Source organism: Panthera pardus, unplaced genomic scaffold (genome assembly GCF_024362965.1).
Source record: "Panthera pardus isolate Hobbes unplaced genomic scaffold, ASM2436296v1 HiC_scaffold_13, whole genome shotgun sequence".
NCBI classification, from domain to species: Eukaryota; Metazoa; Chordata; class Mammalia; order Carnivora; family Felidae; genus Panthera; species Panthera pardus.
The window spans coordinates 88,350,828-88,354,741 of NW_026526688.1; positions in this window are offsets into that span (position 1 = coordinate 88,350,828).

The following is a 3,914-nucleotide window of genomic DNA, read 5'->3' on the forward strand; positions in this document are numbered from 1 at the left end:
GTCTTTTGCAATGACTTTATGGCACTGGTTTTACCATGTTTGAGGAATGGAAGGAGAAAGAACATCTGATTCTTTATAGAGAAACATTTGCACCCAAACAGTTAACGACTTACGTAGAAAGACTGATGCTCAATATATGATGCATATTCTTCTGATACGCCATGACCTACCTTCTCCTCTTGTAACTCCCCACCTAGGCTGTTTATTCTAGGGCAGATTTACAAGGCCACATACTTTTGGATGACATTAAGGAAAGGAGACATTTTTGTCCCTACAGAAAAACCAAAAGAAAAAAAAAAAAAGTTAGGATGTAGAATTGTTATAAATATTCATTTCTTAATAAAAACAAAAACTCTTGATCTTTTTGAATAGCCTTAGCCAAAATGTTCTGTTTTTGTTGACTGAGTGAGAGTTGTCACTCATCAATCATTTAGTAATTTTAATTTGTTAGATATCTAGGAATAGGGAGGCCAGCGTGCCCTGGCTTAGGGAAATAAATGACCAGAATGGAGGCAAGCAAAATTGGAAGTGATTCTCCATCCTGGGCATTTTAGGGTTGTTTGGCAGTATTTTACACGTGGCAGTTTAGAATTTTCCATGAGAACAGCAGAACAGCATGAAACATTAAGAAACTCTATTATATATTAGTTACTTTCACTGTTGAGGATGTATATACCTGCTTTGAGAAAACACTGGTCTGCTATTCCTTGTAGGAAAAGCCCATTACAATAACAAAGTTGTTGGCTGTCTTTTGCAATGACTTTATGGCACTGGTTTTACCATGATAGAGGAATGGAAGGTGATTTTCAGTCGTGGGATATAGAACTTCCTTCAATGGTGGCTGCAGATGGGGTAAGATTTGTCACGTTTACACTACCGGAAGAGAGAGGCTCAATGTCTCCGTGGAGATTTAACAAAAGCTGCTTAGGTTCTCACTCTCTGCTCACTGGGTTGACCCTCACTATTATAAGAGTAGTTAGTTAGGCTGGAATTTCTGAATTCACTGTGGACAACATTTGATGATCTTGCATTAACAATACAGATTTTTAGGTTGAAATATTTACATGCTCTGTGCGTTCACATCATTATTATCGGTTCCAGTTTTGGCTGTATAAACTCTATGGTGCTGGATTGTTCTGTTTGTCAAAACCCAAGATTCTATAGTAAATAAAAAAAAAAAAAAACTGTGTTCTTTTCATAATAATAAAATATGTGCTTCTGACTTACCGAGAAGTCAGATATGGAAGCATGTGGGAGCAATATGTAAATGCCAAGCAAGCTGTTTATACTGGGATATGCTCCTGCATAATAATCATAATCCAATTCTAGCAGAAACCTTTTGAATTTAAAACATTGTAGAGTTACAGCAAAACAGAAAGAACCGCAGCAAATGTTGTAGTTGCTGATTATTTGTGAAAAAGCTCAAATATGTTTACTTTTTTTTTGCACATCAGGGGTTTCTAGAAGTTTAACACTGTCCAGAAAAATCACTTTCAAACAATTTCATTGTGCTTTGGTAAACTACACTGAATAAATATGGGAAGAGGTGAGATTTGCTTTTCCATATTCCTATTACTAGAAGAATCCATTAAAACAGAAATGCACAGCCATTTTGTCTATGAAAGTTTGTATGAAGAAAGTGCATATTATTTTATTATTTCCTTAAGTTAATGTTGGGAATTCAGACATTTGATGTGCAGACTTGATGTGCAGACTGTATTTGCCTCTTAAAATGTAAAGACAGATTTTTTTTTATTGTTATTTATTTGGATGGTTAAATTCAGTACTTTTGGCAAAGCAACATACAGCACATTTGCTTGCCTTAAATTATGTTATTTGCTTTGCCAGGAATGTTAGTGTCTTTCATTTACCCTCACAACAGAAAGCAGAGTTTCTAGAAAAGTTTGTCAAAATAAATAATATACTCTTGAGTACTTGAGGTAAGCAGGATATCCAGGTGCACTTTTTATGCCTTCCTCCCAAATTTAGGATTCATTACTTTATACAAAAAAAAAATATATTTGTGGAGAGTGACTTAACACTGGGAAGGCTGAGACGTTATGAACAATGATGAAACATCAAAGAGCTGATGAGTGGGAAGTTGGTTTCTTTGATCTCAGGTCAGTATCTCTTGTACAGCATTGTGTCTGTCCCCCATTAGCTTTTGCTCAAATACTGGAATGTTCCTGATTATAACATACGTAGGAATCTGAATGTCTACTCTCCTTTTCTCAGTGTCCCAGACTTTTTATTTGCACCTTTAAATGTACAGATAATTCACTTGTGTTTCCTTCTAGATGAGCCTGATCTTAGAGGAATACCACATGGTGGATGAAGATGTCCTAAGGGATTTGAGATTTTTAGAATCGGGAAAATATCACCTCCACCTTTGCCTCCTCTGTTTTCTCCAGTCCTGCCTAAGAATCACTTCAACGAACCTTGTAGTATTGATAATCGTCAAGGATACTATCCAAAGGACAAAGCAGTGATAATATATTTTCATTGCACGGGTTGCAATACTTTTCCATTCACAATTTCCCTTGATGTGTACTGATATCTTTTCCCGTAGCTTCATAGTTTTGAAAACATTAAGACATTTAAAATGGGACAGGCTTTTTTCAATTAATACTTAAAACCAATAAAAAATTATGACTATATGGGAAAATTTTGGAGGCAGTTACAGATATCAACAATTCAATATCAATTAGATATTAGCTGTGCGAAAGTTTACTTAAACCTGTGAGTCTTAGTTTCTATACCATAAAATTGTTGTAGGATTAATGTGGCAGAAAATACGTGCTTTGCTCTCCACTCAATATCCACTGTCCACTATACTTTGTTAACCAAATCTTGATATTTTAGCACTTTGTATGACGTGAAGGAGTTACTCCTCTAACCCAGACCTAAAACCTTATTAATCTAGACCAATCACAGCAATTCCACTCTCCTTGCTAGAGACTAAAGAAGGCTCATGTGACACAAATCTGACCAATGAGCTTTAAGTGGAAGGCTCCTAGAATATATTTGTTTTCTTATTTTTTTTTTAATTTGAGTATCGTTGACACATAATGTTACAGTAGTTTCAAGTGTATAATTTAATGATTTGACAAATTGATATGTTATGCCATGTTTGCCACAAGTGTAGCTATCATGGCTATTACAACATCATTGACTGTACTCCTTACACTGTGCCTTTATAATAAGTATTCCCATGACTTATTCATTCCATAACTGGAAGCTTGTATCTCCCTCTCCCTTTCACTCATTTCCCCCCCCCCCCATCTCCCTCCCCTCTGGCAGCCATCAGTTTATTTTCTGTATTTTTGGGTCTGATTCTGCTTTTTGTTTGTTTATTCTTTTTTTTTTTTTAATTTCACTTATGAGTGGAATCCTATGGTATTTGCTTCTCAGTCTCACATCTCATTTAACATAATACCTTCTAGATCTATACTCTCCTCTGGGTGAAAGAAGATCCATAAAAGAAATACTGCCTTTTTGTGATTCAGTTCAGTGGAGAGATATTTCCTGGAAATATAATGACCATCTTGGGAAGGTAAAGGAACCCACACAGGAAGGCTAAGAAGGAGAAGGCAGCATACTGAAGATGAGAGAGCAGAAGTTAGGGAGAAACCTATTTTCATGAGGGCATCACTGGGCTGCTTAAATATTCCACATCAGAAATGCCCCATCTCTGTGTATTTTGTGTTTTGAGATAATAAACTCCTTATTGACACTTTGGGTTCTGTTACTGTATTGCATACATTTCTAGCAATTATAAACATTTCATTATTCAGGTTATAGTAAAAATTAAATAAGGAAATACAAACAAAGCACATGGCACATAATGGTGTTCAGCAACTATTGCCTTACTGTTAACTGTGTTCCAAGATGCTAATGCTTAATTGCTATGTGAA